This window comes from Lepidothrix coronata, unplaced genomic scaffold (assembly GCF_001604755.1).
Source record: "Lepidothrix coronata isolate B3197 unplaced genomic scaffold, Lepidothrix_coronata-1.0 Scaffold81, whole genome shotgun sequence".
NCBI classification, from domain to species: domain Eukaryota; kingdom Metazoa; phylum Chordata; class Aves; order Passeriformes; family Pipridae; genus Lepidothrix; species Lepidothrix coronata.
The window spans coordinates 81,766-100,805 of NW_016690261.1; the positions used below are offsets into that span (position 1 = coordinate 81,766).

At 34.9% G+C, this 19,040-nt stretch overlaps 1 long non-coding RNA gene across 1 annotated transcript; it reads left to right on the plus strand.

Moving 5' to 3' along the window:
- The first annotated feature begins 46 nt into the window (after nucleotides 1-46).
- LOC108499942 lies at nucleotides 47-18,399 on the plus strand. The gene is made up of 4 exons (XR_001875709.1): nucleotides 47-102; nucleotides 974-1,111; nucleotides 17,551-17,610; nucleotides 18,302-18,399. It is a non-coding gene; the product is annotated as an uncharacterized LOC108499942 (long non-coding RNA).
- The last annotated feature ends 641 nt before the right edge of the window (nucleotides 18,400-19,040 follow it).

Consider the following 19,040-nt stretch of genomic DNA (forward strand, 5'->3'; position numbering starts at 1 on the left):
CAGGCAAACAGGACATGGGGTGTCAGTGAGGTCACAGTGCAGCAATCAGACGGCAGTTCACACGGAAGGGCACACACAGTGTTGTTACCCTATCAGCTCGAGGTGAGTTCAACTTGTGGTCATCATCCTCTCAGAAGGAGCTTAGTTATGGTATCCACCTGACAGAAATCTATGACCTCTGCATCTGCCTGAAAGGATGTGGCAACCCAGACAGAGTTTCCATGAAAACATGCAGCTGTCCAGGTCTAAGGCGCAGAGAGTGCCAGAGTTTTTACTAGTACCTGATGGCAGTAGTGAGAACAACTGTGTGAGGCGTGAGCAAGTGGCCAACTTGTTCAGTCTCATGGTAGAACTATGAGAGGAAGTACAAAGCTTAAGGAATATCAGGGAATCTGAGAAAGAGAGAGATGGGTGGAACCATGCTCTGCCCTCCTTGAGACAGAAACAGGAACAGCCACCAGAAAATAAAAACAAATCAAGGGAGATCCTGTATCCTTCCCTTGCCAGAAGATAGTAGCTCAAAAAAAAGGTATGAATGGAGACAAGTCCTTGATCAGGGTGGCAGGCAAACCTCCTCAATGCCTACCTTGCTGTCAAGGGAAGTCCAGGGTGGTGAGGGAATTTGGTGGGGCTTTATAAGGCTTAAGCTAGGTGAGAAAACTCCCAATACCTTCCCTAGACTGGGGAATTTTACACTGGATGATGTAATGCTGAATTGCAGGACATTTCAGGAGTCTTTGACACCTCCTACGATGCTACAGCTGCCTTTTACATCAGCACACATTATATTTTTTTGATTGGAACCTGCTGATAGAAGCAACATACACTTTTATTTCATAAATTGCAGTAAAAGTAATGTCTTAGATATTCACTATAGATTTTAAGATAAATTATGCTTCAAAATTGTTTTGATTACGTGTGATTATTAAAATTTTCTAACATTTTCTTTTTATTTCATTCTTTTCTGTACCAGGATATATTCGATGAGCCTCATGGCCACTAGAAAATTACATGCAACTTGATGTTCAATTCACTAACATAGCAAAAATTTTGAACTCCTAAGTAACAGCCTGTATATTTTCATCTTTCTTCTGAAGTGGAGTTAGTATTGGTAAGGCTTTTAGCATTTAATTTTTCTACCCACTTGCTGCACAGCATGTTTTCACTGCTAGAGAAAGTTTGCTTGATTAGATGTTTTTACTGACGTGTTAGGGTATCTGGGATGAGGCTAAATCCATTGTATGTATTTTCAAAATTTCTTTCAGATAATCTCTTCCTTAATTTTGAATCCATGTCTTTTAACAGTCTTGCTCTTTAAAGTAAGTGTAACACAGTTAGAATACCTCAGGGAAAGTAGAAGGAATAAAATTTTATATAAAAAAAGACATTTGTTCTGCAAAGCTGCAATTTTTTTCAGATAATTACTGTGTGTAGACTTAAAAATAACACCAGTTTACCATTTGAACAGATGAGGTAAATAATTTGGAACTTGTTAAAAGTAATTAGATTTACCATTTTTATTCTGTTTTGTAGTGATTATTCCAGTAAAAGAGATTTAACTAGATGTCAATTAAAGGTCAATTCTTGCTATGAATGAATTCAATGTAAGTTTAAGCCTTGATTCATCAGGACTAGCATTTAATTTTAAATATTGCCAGAAGGTAAGCCTAGCAGGGTAAAGCAACAACAGTTTTAAAGTGAGTTGATATTTTCTACTGAACATGAATTTTGGGTATATTGTAAAAAAATTGATTTAAACTACTGAACTCTGCAGAAGTGCTATAGCATTCGGTAATAACAATAATAATTAAAAAGAAATACCTCAACCACAACTATATTTAGTCTTGTTTCTGTAAGCATCATATTCCCATATTGAAAAGTTAAAGAAATCACTACAAACACGTTGGCACTGGAGTTCAGCTAAAAGGTTAATTCCTACCTTGTAATATTTAGGACAAACTCTGCAAATGGAAGCAGGTCTAATGTTAACTCCTCCAAAATAGCAACACAGATGTGTTACCAAAATATCATTTGTATACTGGGCAAACACAGTATTTGCACACATTACATGTGCACACAATCTACAGGCAGATGTTGGAGGAAAGATTGGACACCTAAGTGTGAGGTCAGGAGTGTACCCTAAGCTGCTTACCAGTGCAGTCCTACATGGTATATTTCGGTTGTTTTGGTTGTTAATCTTGTGTATAAAATGGTTTGTTAGTTTTTTTTTCATTTCTTAAAAGTCTCTAACATGATGATAGAGTCATGAAAGTGTTTTCCAGAAGTGGTAATTTCTGCACTGGATAGTCTAAACCTTCAGTGAAGTGAGCAATGGAAAAACAAAAAACAAAACAAAATAAAGCAAAAGAACCTCAAACAAACCAAAAAGGAAAAAAAAAATAAAAATAATTTTTCCTCATACACCCACATGCATAAATGAAGACTAGAATTATGGAACAGAGACATGAAAACATTTGAAAAATTAGCATTAAAGTGTGAGAAAAAATTAGCCTGTTTAGTGTAGTGTTAGTGTGACATTCAGCTAAAAACATAAACTCCTGCTCTGCTGGGTGGGTGGTCTAAATAAAAACCAAAATAGGAAAACTAATGTTCCACAAATAATGATGTGCAGAGAGAAAGAAAACGTATAACTAAATGCTATACTACTTTCTGTTTCTCCCCAAGTTTCAAAGAAGTGCATGGCAAATCTTTTTATCATGATCTTTCTCATAATCCCAAATACAACATTTCTAAAGAACTGAAAAATGCACTCTAGCTGCCTAATCTTCCTCCTAGAACAGGAAAAGAACCATTAGTGTAAGTAATGTTTACCTTCCCTCTCTCTTCTCAGAGGAGTTTTATTCTTTGTCAAGACTTTTTTTATTATTTATTTTGCAGTAACTACTATCTAGAGCTTACAGGTACATAATACCAGTTTTCATTTACTCTTTATAAGCTACATTGTATAGTTTTCAAGTATTTATGCACTTTTTTGAATGTGTAGGAGTTCAAGAAATATATTGGCTCATGAGTTGGCTGTCAGCTATATCTGAAGCTCCCAAAAATACTTATATTCACTACTGAAAGCTGTTTCAATGAATGTCTTTCTAAAATAGAAATTTGAATCAATTTCATGAAAATATATTTTAGTACTGTGATACATGTCAAGACTCGTAATACAAATAATATGTTTCTTCTATTCTAATATATTTATTACTTTTTGTCATGATTATGTCTTTACCTGCAACAGAAGTTGTAGAAGTAAGTTAATTTTCTCATAAAAAATGAAGTTTGTTTAAGCTTCTCTTCTATATGACCTGCTCGAGGCAAAATACTTATCTTTACTAGCTGTGGTAAGCAATTAATTGCACTACCTGCTACTTAAAGTAAGGTATTTTGATGAAGAACAATTAATAGTAAAGAGTACATTTCAGAAATAATTCAAAGGAGTTCAGTCTCCTATAGGAAACAATGCAAGCTACATTAATTTTTGGGAAGGGCTAGGATAGGATAAGGCTAGGATAGGATAGCTCTGCCACCTTTTTACTGTGAGCTCCACATCATCTGGCAAACTGCTGATGAACCGCTTTTCTGTACAGCTGCTGGTTGCAGTCAATTCTGCTCTATCAAGCACATGGATAATATTTAACAAAATACCAAAAAATCTGATTTGGGTAAAACATAAAATTTGGATGTTTAGGAACTTTACTGTATCAGGACCAGAATCATGACTGACTTATGGGACTAAACAATATTATTTGTCACAGAAAGTCTGAAATTGCAAAAAGGGAGTTTGTGTCTTATATTCGTAGAATCATAGAATGGTTTGGGTTGGAAGGCACCTTAAAGATCATGTAGTTCCAACCCCTTTGCCATGGAAAGGGACACCTTTTTTTAGACTGGGTTGCTCAGACCTACATACAGCCTAACCTTAGAACACCTTCAGAGATAGGATATCCACAACTTTTCTGGGCAACCTGTTCAAGTGCCTCATCACGCTCACAATTTCTTCCTAATATCTAATCTAAATCTACTCTCTTTTAGCTTTAATCCATTCCCCCTTGTCCTATCACTTCATGCTCTTGAAAAAAAGTCCCTCTCCACCTTTCTTATAGACTCCCTTCGGGTACTGGAAGATCCCAGTTAGGTCACTGCTAAGCAATCTCTTTTCCAGGTTGAACAAATCCAGTTCTCTTAGCCTTTTCTCATAGAAGAGATGTTCCATTCTTCTAATCATCTTGATTCCCTTCCTCTGGACTTCCTCCAACAGGTCAATGTCCGTCCTGTGCTGGGGACCCAAGAGCTGGATGCAGCACTCCAGGTGGGGTCTCACCAGAGCAGAGCAGAGTCGGAGAATCACCTCCCTTGACTTACTGACCACACTTTTTTGACTCAGCCCAGGATACAATTGTCTCATGTCCAGCCTCTCAACCACCAGCATTCCCAAGTCCTTCTGAGCAGGGCTGCTCTCAATCTGTTCATCCCCCAGCCTGAATTGATACTGGGTGTTAGTCTGACCCAGGTGCAGCACCTTGCATTTGGTCTTATTAAACCTCTAAGATTCTTGTGGGACCACTCCTTGAGCTTGTTCAGGTTCCTCTGGACGGCATTCTGTTCTGCAGGTGTACCAACAGCACTGCTCAGCTCTATAAATTTGCTGAGGGTGCACTCGATCCCTTCATCTTTGCAATTAATGAAGATGTTAAATAACACTGGTCTCAATACAGATCTCTGATGAACACCACTTGTCGTTGATGTCCTTCATCAGGACTCTGAGCCATTGACCACTGCCCTCTAGATGCAACCAATTTCTTATTCATCTAACAGTCCTCTCATCATATCCTTCTCTCTCCAATTTAAAGAGAAGGATATTTTGGAGGCCGATGTCAAAGGCTTTACAGAAGTCCAGGCAAATGCTATCTGTAACCCTACCCTTGATCACTGATGCAGTTACTCCATCCTAGAAGATCACTAAGTTGGTCAAGCGGAACTTGCCCTTGATAAAGCTGTGCTGGCTTTCTCAAATCACCTCCCTGTTCCCCATGTGCCTTAGCATAGCTTCTAGGAGGATCTGTTCCATGATCCTCCCAGGCACAGAGGTGAGCCTGACAGGTCAGTAGTTTCCAGGTTCCTCCTTTCTGTCCTTTTTAGAAAGAGATGCAAAGTTTCTCCTTTTTCAGTCACCAAGAACTTCACCTGACTGCTGTGACATTTAAAATATCATGGAAAGTGGCTGGTCAACTATATCAGCCAATTCCTTCAGGACTCTGGGATGCATTTCATCAGGTGTCATAGACATATGTACATTCAGGTTCCTCAGGGGGTCACAAACCTCACCTTTTTTTACAGTGGGAGTGACTTTGCTCCCCTAGTCCCAGTCCTGCAGTCCATCCACTTGAGAGGTATGGGAAGAAAGTTTGCAATTGAAGACTGAGGCAAAACATTTGTTGAGCACCTCAGCCTCCTCCTCATCCATTGTTACCAGTTTTGCAGTACTGTTTTTTTGTTTGTTTTTTTTTTTGGGGGGTGCACCTTCTTTGACCTTCCTTATAATTTATTTAATGTGATCAGCACCAGCAGCTTTTGCATTCAGAATAGGATCAGTTGGAAATTGTTTGGTGTGCTCTTTATCAAATCTATTCCAATGGTCTTTTGTTTTCTAAATCACAACTGGTTTAATGGCTATATTTTAAAAAAGTATGTTCTACGTTTATCATCTGAGGGACAAAATGAAAGAAGATTGCAGATAAATAAAGATTATCAGATATTGTACACAGTATATATCAGTTGAAGAAACTATATCTTTGTATCCATCTAAAAGGAAATATAATTTTATACTCATTTGCTATTAACATTTAGATTGAAATTCTAGCAATTAAAAAAGCCAAAGTAAAGTCAAATTATGTTTTACAGCTGTATATAGCCTTCCATGGAGATATAAAGAAAACTAAATCTATGGGTTTGTAATTTTGCTATCTGAGGGTGCTGTCATTTTGAAGAGATGACGATAAGTGTCATAGGACTGAGCATTTATTTGTTTTGTGAGAATCTTATAAGCTTCCGTTTATTTATCAGCACAGTGAATTCCCAAATAGGCTGAGTCTGACAGACAAGATGCTGCAACAATTTAGTCTGTTTTACTTTACCCATGTTTACATGGTAATTTGCAAACAGATACAAGTGAGCTCATACAGACCAGCCTGTCACTAGCCAGATGCTTGTCAGCTCCAACCAGGAAGCCTTGAAGGCAAGTTAGCCTAGTGCTACGGCTGAGCTTCTGCCTCTCTGCACAGCTTGTTATTCTGGGATTGAAACTGCTCTTTTTGTGACTAAACAGCTGTTTGAACTAAAAATAACTTTGGAAGAAAGCTGAATCCTGAGGGGGGGAAAAAAAAGCTACAGATAAAGAGTTACCTGGATCCTGGTTAAATCACTAATGTTAGCACAGTTGGAAAAATGGGGGTAGCTGCCTAGGGTCTGCATGCAAAAGTAACTCACTTTGACAGAGATGAATGGAGGCAAATCTATTACTGAATGTCTCAGTTTAACACAAGCAGATGTTTTTCATTTAAGAGATTAATTTAGAAGTTGTATTACTTTGTTAATTCCAAATGTGATCAGCTAACTTCAGGCATCTTTCATGTTTATGTACTGAAGTCCTTTATTTTAATCTGACCTCAATACTGCAAAAATATATATGACTTCAGCAGGAGCAGCCAGCATACTAAGCATATTATGGAATCAGAGTCTAAGTATTATATATGTGCTTATAATAACCATGTGACACTAAATAACTATTAATCCTTTAACCTGCATTAGGTCATGCTTCTTAAGGTTGCACCCAAATATTTTAAAAACTCAGGGTCCCTTAAGAAAATCTTTAACACACTAAATCTGCCAGTTTTCTAATTTTCTGTTCTCAGCTAGTTTAGAAATAGTTGGAGAATCTAATTATCTTAATTCCAAAACTGCAAGATGTCTCAGTGAATGTATTTCAAAGACAGAACTTTGAAAAAATTTCATGAAAGTACATTATAATACTGTGATAATTGAACAATTCTTTATGCTAAAAATTCATCTATACATTCTATTTTAATTATATAATATAATCTTATAATTACTTGGATGAAAGGGACCTCAGGAGACCTCTAGTCCTACCTCCTCACTCAAAGCCGACTCAGTAAGATCAAATTGCTCAGGACTATTTTTAGTCAATTCTTGAATGACTCCAAGGTTGGAAATTCCACTACACCTCTGGGAAAATAATTCAGGGATTTTATGACCTTCATGGTAAAAAAAAATTCTTTCTTACATCTAATCATATTTCAGGTGTTCCAAACTGTGTCCAGTATCTCTCACCCTTAATCTACCATTTGCTTTTGCTATGACGGTCTCCTTGTGACAAATTTGTAAAAACAATGTAGTCATTTGTATGTGTAATGTTATATGTTTAAGCCTTTTTTCATAAGACTTTCTTGGGATAAATGCATTGTTTTAAGGTACAAACTAGACCATGGCCTTGAATACAGTGCAGATGCAGTGATGGTTTTTTTGAGACACAAACTAGTAGAGATTATCAACAGTCATTTCTTCAAGAAGAAAAGACACAACTGTTAAGAAATTCTGTTTCCAAACCTGAAACCTCAGACAGTCTAATTCATCACTATGTATTTTTATTTCTTCTCTCACTTGTATTTTCTTTATTAAGACTGAAATTATTTTGATGAGCCAATCTTCAATGCATTCTTTGGGTAGTGATGACAGCTTTTGAACTCAATTACTAAAAACCAGAGATTCAATTAAGCTATAAACTTAAAAGAATGAATAAACTGATTTTAAAAGTTGGATGAGTCAGCAACTGAGTGCACACACAGCTTCTTGCCCACTTTCCTCACCGTCAGCAGGCTGATGGAGAGAATAGAAAAAGCAAAAGCAGGAAAAGTCATGGACCAAGATAAAGACAGATTAATAAGTAGAGGAAATTTTAAAAATCCAACACATAAATCAAACAACTAATAAAAAACCAAAAAATCACTCACTACCTCCCACAAGCAAAACAATGCCCAGACAACCTCTAAGTAATATCCACTTTGGAAGACAACAACCTTCCTTCCTTTACATGCAGTTTTTATTGTATCCCATTTTATGATATGTACTGTCACTTTGCCCAGTTTGTGTCAGTTGTCCCATCTGCGTCTTCTCCCAACTTCTTGCTCTCCCCCAGCCTATTCACTGGGCAAACTGAGTTGGGTGGGGGGGAGAAGAGAAAGCTTTGACTCTATAAGCATTCTTTAGCATTGACCAAAACATTGGTGTGTTAGCAATACTGTTTTACCCAAAGACCCAAAACACAGCACCATGGCTTCTGCTATAATGAAAGTTAAATCCTTTCAGGTCAGAATCAGTACAAAGGTAATTCAAAAATTCCGCTTTACATCAGAAAAATACCAACAAAATTTTAACATCTCAAATAGCACATCTTTATGTACTTGAAAATAATTTAATATACTGCGCACAGAAATCAAAATGGGAAGAGGCAGTTGGATGGAGGCCCAAAGAAACTGAAGGCTTTGGTACAAATATTCTCTATTTTATTCAGTTTATTTTATTCATTTGAAACATGAGGCAAATTTTTCACTGTGATACTTGCAAGCAATTTACAAATTTTGGATATCAAGACTTGCTACTAAATAGTTCTAAGTTTTTTCTAATTTTTATATTAATACATATATTCTTTAGTTATATATCCCGAGAAATCTTTGCATTCTTTCTTATCAACTATGGTTTATAATGGTATGTCTTTTGTTCAGTACACTATTATAACAAGGCTGAAGAGGTAAAAAAAAAAGTAGGAAGAAGAAAATTCTTCTACAGCTCCTGCAAAATCCAATAGCTCCATGGGTTTTACTGCAGGTATACTCCTTATGTTCTCTCCATGTATAAGTATTTACTATTACTACAGGTCTCTAAAAGCAGACTTTAGAGTACAAGACAATTTGCTCAGGTTTTCTCCATATCAATATGGATTGGTGCTTCCAAAGGGTAACTAATCTAATGGTATGAAAAGTAAAATCTTCTAGAAGTTCTTGTTTCAAATCAGCTTGATAAAAAATTAGAACTTAAAACTTATGGTTTAGGTGGCTGAAGCTGGATCAGATGAAGCCCACTGTGGTTGTCTATATGTATATAGAAGAAGTGTATTTTATTCTCTCTCAGACCACATTCTCTGTTCTGACGCCACTGTTTTTCAGAGACTTGTATAAGAAAATAAACCCCAGGATTTAGGGTTACAGTTTGCCAAGAATTTATTTTCTGACTCTTTCCTGATTTTTATCATCCCTGGCACTCCAAGTTTATTTCAGCAAGTCTGACCTAGTGTAAGGAAACGTATATAATCAGCAGGGAATTTCACACTGAACAGAATGACTTTATGTTAGTATTTAATCAAAATGTTCCTCTGAAAGTAAGTATAAAGAATATAACAAGAAAATAAAACAAAAAAAATGAAGAGGGCAGTACATGAAAACTTGAATCTGTCATATCTATGTATATAATGAGTGCTGTTTGCTTAATAAAACTTCAGCTATCAAATTTATGATAGTTAAAAATGCCAATAAACTGTCTTGGTATGCTTAAAAATCTAGTTGAAAATGTACATTACACTTTTCAGAGCCTCGGGGCAAGTACAGTTTACTTTCATATGAACAAGATCTTCAAGTTCTCAGTCACTTATGTTTAGAAGGATATAAAGGATTTCTGCACTGAAAGCCATTCTTCATTAAAAAGTTTTGTCCTCTGCATGTCTCTCAAACACACATGAAATTTGAGGGATCTAAAAAAGAGAAACAGACCTGCACAAGAATTTTCATGTATATACTAAAGCAAGCCAGTTTGCTAGAGAAAACTGTCAACAAAAACAAACAGCAAGACCAATTGACTTAAGCTGTGATGAGAGAAAAAAAGCTTTCTTCCAGAAAAAATATCAACTGAGAACAGTGAGAACGAGGATAACCTGAAGAAAACATTCAGATAGACATCAAGTTCTGGCATACTCACTGAATGTATTTTTGCTGATATTTATAGATGGTTCTCTCAGGAGCAACCATATTGACAGCAAAGTCAGATGAGAAAGGAAGAAAATATTCATTGTTCGAGCAGTAAGAAAAAGAGCTTGCAAGAAAACACTTGATCTTTATACAGCAGATTTCCAGGTCACACTTACTAAAGTTAAGGCACTTAGGTATGAATTTTAATAATTTTTCTGTAGTATATAAATGCAACAGAAATCACAGGCATAAGGGAATATGGCCACATGAAAGAACACTTTAATCACAAACCAAGGAAGTTAAGTTTTTGATCACAGACTCTCGACATCTGTGACTGAAAGCTGAACAGACCAGCTACCAAACCACCAAACCATACCACTGCACCCATGCTGATTTTCTGTTGTCTTTAATAATCAGACATGGGGAGAACAAACTATAAGATATTGATGTCAATGTTATGAAGCTTTACTCCTCATGCTGATTGTCAGCAAAATAATATGAAGAACTCCCACTAAGCAGGGATACAATATGCAGTCATATCAACAGCAGCCATGGGAGAAGCCTTAGGGATACTTAAAAAAGTGCTATTATAATATTGTTTGATTGTTTATTTTACAAAAAATGTGAAGCTATGGAAAGCTAACAAACATTGTAATGCAACTGGTAAGCTATTTGTGCCAAGCTTGCATTTTTCATTGGCCTCATTCCTACTTTCAATGCAGCTTCAGGTGATATAGTAGGAAGACACAAACATTCATAGACAGACACAACTGCAGCTTATTTCTTTTTCAAAACAGTTTAATCATGCATTGTTATCACAGCTAATCTGAATAATTTGCTAAGGGAAGAGAGAACAGTGAGAGAATGTGAAAATTATAGAAGTCACCATTACGATTCTTTAACTGAACATGAGATAAAGCATTTTCAATTAGGGTTAGGTGCAATCTATTAGTCTCTAATTAATATTGTTTTGGTCTTCATTCTTTAATAGCTGACATTGCATAGACTGTTGCTTACTTGTAGAAATATTCATATGTTAACAATCAATGAAATGGCTCCCACTCTTTCATGGCTGCTCTTGAGCTGAACTGTGGCAATGGCTCACTGGCAGTATAAAAGAAACCTTTGAGAAGCAGTAAAGTCTCCTGCTAAGGTGGAATATCAAATACTGCAATTTACACATTTCAGCACTACACACAAGCTATTGCGGAATCAAATGTGAAACACTCTTCCCTCAATTCTGTTATCACAGCTGTCCTCCGTTCCCTGTAGACATACTTTTAGTTTTAAAGACAAAAAGGTTAATCATAAAGAGGGATAAAATAATAACCTTAGACCACTATCAGTGGGAGAGTTTGGATTTAAGGGCTTATCACTAGTCATAAGAAGAACTTAGTTTTATCTGCATTTGTCAACTGTAGAGAAATGTGACTGGGAGTAATAGAATTTCAATACCAAGATTCAAATGCTTTTTAGGACGTATTAACCGCAGTTTAGAAGTGTAAGTCTCTGTGTATCACCTTCTGATATTTTAATCTGTTCAATGACTTTCATTTAAGGGGTTCATTTTGTTGTAGCTGAGAGTGTAATAGAGAAACGGTCCTTCACTTTCCTGTTTTCAACAAGGGAAAACTGACAAAAATGGTTTACATGAGATGTTGTAATTATAAAAGTTAAAATAAAATTTACTTCCAATTCTCCTTTTGACTTAAAAAAATACAGCATCTGTTTCCTCAAAAAGATCAAAAAGTGAATAGTAATCATGAAAATAAATCTGGCAAAGAGTTCTGGATAGAAAGAGAAACAGTAATATCTCAGCTGGAAAACAAGTAGCAGAATAAAAGAAGGGATGCTGTTTTATCAAGAAACTGAAGGAGAAAATTACAAGAGGAACTAGAAGCATATAAAATATATTTCATTGTGTTAGACAAGAAATGGGCCTGGTAAGTCATTCCAAATTAATTGGTTGACAGAGATGAATCTTTTACTGATGAAAAAATTTAGAATCCTGAGTTTTTTTAGCCGATGATACTGTTGTTATAAAATTGAACTTTGCACAAAATTTGTAGATACCAAAACACAAGCAAAGTCATTGCTATGGAAAGGGAGCTTAAACACTACAGTTGGAAAAATTCTTTTTTTTTTTTTTACCTTTGCACAGAAGGTGTCTTATGAAAATATACCACTCTTAAGTTAAAAGATACCATGGAAAGAGGGTATGTGTACCAGCCAGCAGAACTCTGCACAGATTTTTTCTAAAGCTCAGTTTTAAAATTTCTTCTAAAACTTGGGTTTAAAACGTCTTCTAAAGTGGTAACATAACTTACATGGAATAAAAATAAAATTTATTTTGTTGTTTTATTTCTTTTATAATGAAGTCACAAATGGATTCAGCAGCTTTGTCTTGATTGAATTTAAATACCTTAACCAGTCCAATTATTAAATTCATTACCCTGTAAAAATTCAGAAGATAAATGTTCATAAATTCGAAAACTTTCTGTACTGTCTGAAATTGGAACTTTGCTCAAACCAGGCCATAAAATTTTAGTTAATTCATCACATTGTCGTGGTCTGACAAACCATTTCATAGTCTGAGTCTATAAGAGATATTGCAATAAAAAATAACACAAAATATTCAAAGTGAGTTTCAGATAATTTGTGCTTTATCTTCTCAATTAGTGTTCTTGATTTTCTCTGAGTACAAAATTTATGCAATCTCCAACATACATAAATGCAGAAGTCCTTAATTGCTGGTGGTCTTATTTGTGTCTGTATGTCAAAGGAATTCTTTAAAAGATACTTGTACTTTTCTTCTTTTGATGATGTGGGAACAAATAGTGATATATGAAGTTAATTTACATACAGACTTAGGAATTTAATTGTCCCTTGGTTTTGTTTCGAGAAGTCTTGACTAAATCTTCAGTCAACTCTTGGGTATCTTGAGGTGCATTTACTTAAATTCCTACGCTTAGAAGTACTGTGGTCTGTGAATATATTAAATTCTTTCTCACATAAGGTCTGTTATGTTCTAGAATTAGTGGGAAGCCACTTGTACTCTGTATGACACTTTTAATTTTTTCAACCTCCATTTTGGTTGTGATGATGCTGATCTCTTTTATATAGGGTATTAATAGTAAGAATGTTGTCCTGAGATAAACATGACATTTATAGGTTTTAAAGATACATCCCCTACATCCCAGGACAACAAAATTTCATTAAAAACTAATCACTCCTGATAAATAGACGTTCAACCCAGCGTCTGAGCAATCAAGTGTCTGGGAGCAACTGAGACCAAAAATAAATCTGGAAAAAAGAATCTTTTTAACTCAGTGCAGCAACTTTTTAAAGATGTAGTACTTTTAAACTAGAGTTTAGTTTATCCTTATATATTACTCATGAAGTTCCGGCTAAGGCACTCACATGCAAAAGGGCAGTTCTGGCTTCTCTTTTTGGGTCTGTTATGCTTGTAATGGTCTAATAAATAATAGAGTCTCAAGATGCAATTATTTGCTATTTCCTTTCCCATAAGGAAACTCAAACCTTTTATGCATGTGTTTTCTGTAAGTTTTTCAGGTCTAAATAAGGATTTTTGATTAAATCAAAACAAATTTCTGATACTGAATGCATAAGACAAGGTCTACCTTTTTTATTTCTTTAATGACAAATGAAGTAGCAATAAAGGTTTTTTTTGTTTTGTTGCTTTTTTTTCTAATTGTCCTCAGTCATTGAGTAGCTTATATGCCAAGGAAGGTAATTTTTTACAACTGTACTGCAAGGTTGCTAAATTAAAACACTTAATGAGACACAGGAATTTTTACAGTTTCTGATCAAGGCTCTTGGGACCAATTATCCAGCTAAAATAAATCAATAGCTTCCACAAAGGAAAAGAATTTCACTGTATTTTTTTCACAATAGATAGAAAGTTATTTTATTGCTCATACTTTGGAAGGAAGGTAAGCACTGACAGTACACAACTTAAATATCTCTAGGGTAGAGACTGTTTATTTGTTTTCACTGTGTCTAGGATACTTGAAGCCTTATTCTTGATCAGAGTTTCTTGCTGGATATCAGAGTTAATAATAGAATAAATGTTTCAGTCTTTGTTAAACTACTAATGTGTTTTAGAGAGATGTAGTGAAAACTGAATTAATGAAGGTCAAAGCTGTTTTGGAGATAAGAAAATAATGGGAATTATGAACAGACTCAAGAAGTAAGGGGATAAAAGCTTAAGAATTCAGGAAAGTTGAATAGTTTAGCTTAGTTTTTTTTTCAGAGTGATACTTCATTGTCCTCAGAGACAGAGGAAAAGACTGTATTGCCAAACAGATACAGCAATCCTCTTTAATACTAAAATAACAGTTTTGTATTTTGATACATTTGCATGTGGAACTCTAAGTTAGTTCTCTACTTTTTTAGAAAGAAAAAACTTGCTAGACAAAAATTCTAGTTTTATCAAAAGTCCTTCTCATAGGCATTTCAGCCAAAATATAGTTGACAAATTTTTCAGACTATATTTAAACATCTCATTTTTAAAAAATTATAAAATATTAATTTTTAATTTTGGTGCACATTTTCAGTTCACACTTTATTTTGGATTATAACTTACTTCACAAAGTAATAAACAGAAATCTGAATAAATATCTTTCATTTATCAAAATGAGAAAAAAATGTAAAAAATCAAGCTTTCTACAAATTTTGAACATGTGAAAATCTTCACAGACTGACATTTCTAATGTCTATGAGTCCAGGTTTTAAGGACAATATTCACAATATACTGCAAGATTTTTTTTGGGGGAGGGGTTCAGTTTTCTTAAAAAAGTATTTACCAAAAAAAGGGCATAATGTGTTTTTCTGCTCACATTAATAAAATGTTTTTCATTTATATAATTTGGCTTTTGATATTTAGAGACTGAACTAATTATGATAAAGGGGAAAAAAAAGGAAAATAGTGGTTCTCTGTAGATTGCTTGAACTAACTACAAATCATTGTCAAACAGTTACCAAGCATGTCTGGAATAGTGAATTCAAGATTCTGGGCACAACATTAAAAGTTCTAAAACCTATTTCTTNGAGTAACTTCAACATTAAAATATCCCTGATTCCAGCAGACATGGACTAGAATTTTTATACTAATATATTTTTTAAGTTAGCATGGAAAGATTGAATACTTATCATGAATTCGTATTTAAAAGGAAAATGGTTGCCAAACTCAGATAAACTCAGAGACTTTGTCAGATCACTAATGTTCATCACGTACACACAGTCAAAATAGATGACAACACTCCGTATGACAAAAAAAAATTTACTTAGTCTTGGTCTGTTATGAAAACTATTTTCATAGCTCAATTGTCTTGCAATACCATTTCATTTTAAATAAAACTATATTTCATTTATCTGATACATACATTGTGAAGGACCAGGAATCAGAATGGGGAAAATCTCAGAAGTGGAAAAAGATGTACAGTGATTGAAAGGACTTTATGATACAGACTTTACAGTTATTATGTATATACACATTGTATGCTTCCCCAGAATTTGTATTTCCCAGCCTGTTCACCTCCCTGCTCCTCTGTTTCTCTGCCGATTGGTTGGAGAAGCTGCAGAGAGGGGACAGCCTCCATTCGCCCCTTCTCTCCCCGGTTTCTCCCACGTTCCTCCCTCTTTTGCCCGTGTCCCTATCCTGGTTTGTCCCCCCGCTTGTCTGTCTCATGCTCTGCCCTATGTTCTGACCTTTTCCCCTCCTGAGCTGATAAAAGACCTGGTACACACGTGAATAAAGGATTCTACCTGCCACGGGGACCGTGGCGTTACACGAGTCCGGGACACAAAGGTGAGATGCATTGGCTATCCAGCGAAATAGACATTTACATTTTTTACGCTAAATAAACCTCATCTGAGTGGGGACAGTACAGCTGTGATAGTTGTTCAAAATTTGGAAGGCAATTTTTTAATCTATACTAGAGAATGAGTCTTTAAACTAGGTTACTTTAGCTCCCTTCAATCCAATAAAACATAGATATTCAGCCAAATAACACTGAATATATGATGTAAAAAACAAGCCTTGAGCTTTCTGGCATGGAAGACTTTCCTCAATTTCCTAAAACAACAATTACAATCTCTTCCAGCTGAAACAGTTATCACCAACAGTGGTGATAAAGAACAGAATTAGTAATGCCAAGCAGAGTAGTTACTCTACTACAGCCTTTGAGGAAATGCCTTAGGAGTGCTTCATCTGAACAAAAGTTTCAATCCACAGATGATTTTTGGTAGCTGTGACTGATTACATTAACACCAGGATGCGAGGGAAAAAACTACTAATATACAATATATGTTGTTGCAAATTCACTTTGTATGCAAGAAAAATTTTCTTTCTGCTCAGCTTCTGTTCATTGAAATACTATGTGGGTCAAGAAAATAACGGATCTTTTTAATTCTTTGCTCAGTGTATCATTGCAGTGGTCGTGTGAATATTCCGGCAGTCATGTCCAAGCCCACCAGCTGAGAATAGCAGAAGTTTAATGCTCTGCAGCCAGATTTACTTTCCAGACTATCGTACACATGACCTCTCCTTTAAAACACCTTAGACTTTTATAACATCAGAGCGTTACAAAGGCAGTGAACAAAGTAGTAGTTCAACTTCTAATATTTCATACAGTACCAAGGAGAAAGTCATAGTCTGTTCCTAGATATTTACTTTTACATACATTGCATACATATTTCTACAGTAAATTTCCATGGAAATCTGTTATTTATGTATTCATAGAATTATATTTAGTTCAGTTTAAGACCAGTAGATTACACAAACCAAAATCCTTTAGAATGACAGTTTTGTTTGCATTTCCAGGTAAAAACTTAGTGCTGTGAAATACCCACGTGCTATGATGCTCTTATTTGTATTCATATCCTGATGAACAGATGGAAAAATGAACTATTCCTTTCAGTGTTGTCACTGCTTCAGTTATCATAATAATTTGATTTACTCTTTCTGTCTCAAACCATCAACTCAAAAACAAAATGACTGTATTTTTCTGTGGGAGGTTAGACTTTGAGCAACAAAACCACACAACACCACATACATGTGATGCACCGTGCTGCACAGAAGTTAATAACGTATTTCTGCTCTGTATGCAATATAATCATTTCAAAGTACAGTAGCTTTGATATAGATGAGGTAGGTAAAATTTAACTTTGAGTTCCATGAAATCAACCATAACAGCCATTACTTCTTTTAGAAGTAGTCATTCCTTGGGCAGATAAGTAGCTTCAGAAATTAATTCAGAAAATTAATGACTTGCACTGAGCCTTTGCACTCAGTTATATATGGAGACCTAACATGCTTTGAGTATTTAGACATATATAGGATCATATAATATAAATTGAACCTGAAAGTCCCTAAATCTAGAAAGCAAATAATTTGTCCCTCATTTGAGAGTTTTGGCTCCTGGTGCAGCTCCCCTGCCCTTTCCACTTCAGAAATCTAAAATTTATTTTTTTTTTTTGGAAGGGAGGAATTCCACATACTATCTAAAAAGGGATCTGAATATGATTTCTGCCAAAACAGAAGGTATTTGGAACAGCTGAAATTCATGCTTTAATTCAGTAATTCAATTTAGTAGCTTAGAAAAAGAGACAAAATGATCTCAGAGAAATTATTTCCCTTTTTTCCCATCTATACAAAATTACATGAATCTGGAAACAAAAATATCTCAGAGAATTAGCTATTAAAAATAGTGAATTCTATCTTTATGAAATGCCAGTGTTTGACGTAAACTCTTTTAAAAAAATGTAGACCTAAAAATAGATATTTTGAAGAGCTGATTTTTCCTCAAAGACTTTTTTAATACAATGAGTCTTTGATCCAATATATGAAGCACTAAGGTCAAAGTCTAGAGGTTTTGGAAGGAGGGAATTTTCAGAGTAATGATACTTCACTGGCAACATTAGTTGAAATAACAGCATTTTCAAAAAGAAGGGTAACATTTTAGCTGTCTGGGTTTTTTAGATGCTATTCAAAACATTTATAGTGTTACTAAAGAATATGCCCCAAATGTATTGGAGTTGTTGTTATTATTATTATTATTATTATTATTATTATTATTATTATTATTATTGTTGTTGTTGTTGTTGTTGTTGTTGTTGTTGTTGTTGTTGTTGTTATTGTTATTTTAAAACATTTAACAGGTTTAGTCATTTTTTGAAAGTTTTCATGCTTAAACCTATTGGTTCTCAAACTTCAATTTTAATAATTCTTTCAGGATACAGTTTCTCATTCTTCCACAGATACCAAGAAGGACAAGGGTGTTTTTACAAGGGAAAGATCAACCAGAGACACTTCAAAGAAAAGAAATAGGAGGAAAAATAAAGAAAAATAATTAAAAAAATCTTAGTCCAGTGATATGATTGATCTCTTTAAAAAACAAAAACCAACTCTACCCTGAGATTATCCCTTGGTGTGTGCCCTAGGTCCACTACTGTTTCTTCCCTCTGTGTGTCCCAACATTTAAGGCTCCCACTGGAAGCTTATTAGCTCCCTTCTTCCTTTTTATGTTGTTGCATGTGGCAGTGGCCCCATAAAGCCATATCTCATTATCAGAAAATACCAAACCTACGTAGAAAAATATTGAGCTTTATAGGGTTTCCAAGCAAGAGAAACTTCATGCTGTTATTTGTTTATTAATTTGCTTGTTTAGCTATTTCCTTTAAATCCTAAAAAATTAACAATATTCACAAAATACATCAAAGGCTAAACAGATAATAATAACTTGAAGAACTGGATTACCCAGTTACTGGATTACACTCAAATTATATGTCCACCTGTTGTAGGTGGTTCATTAGTTGTGATAATTTTCATTCTTAATCTTTCTGTAAATATGTCTAGAAGCAAGGCAAAAGATACATAGCAACATACTTCAAAACAGATAAATTAAACTCCTTAGTTTTGAAAAAAGTAATTCACTTTCTTTTTGGGCAGCTAGCCATTACTACTTTATGTAG